Genomic DNA, 391 nt, shown 5'->3' on the forward strand with positions numbered 1-391 from the left:
CTACCTACAGGCCCGTGAGGGCGTACAAAAAATCGATATAAAGCGCCGAGTTAAATCTGCGTAATATACGACCTCGTTAGATTTCATGCACGATCTACCTTCCTCTAACTCTCACGACATAGTCTTCTTAAAGCGTAAGTTCCGACGTAATCCCTATTCCAGAACTACTTAATTTGATTTGCTTGACTGCTTTGGCGTACCTAGACAGAAAGCCGAATTCCACACCTTCGTCTCGACCACTGGGTTTTACGTGAACTCCCTCGACATTTCACAAATTTCTACCACACACCTACTAGTCTGGAAGACCGGAACCTTCTACCCTGCGTTCTACATTCACAACCAGAGTTTTCCGGACTGTCGGAATGACGTGTCAAGAAGTTGGTCCTTCGTT

This window comes from Notothenia coriiceps, unplaced genomic scaffold (genome assembly GCF_000735185.1).
Source record: "Notothenia coriiceps isolate Sejong01 unplaced genomic scaffold, NC01 NC01_scaffold00004495, whole genome shotgun sequence".
Classification (NCBI taxonomy): domain Eukaryota; kingdom Metazoa; phylum Chordata; class Actinopteri; order Perciformes; family Nototheniidae; genus Notothenia; species Notothenia coriiceps.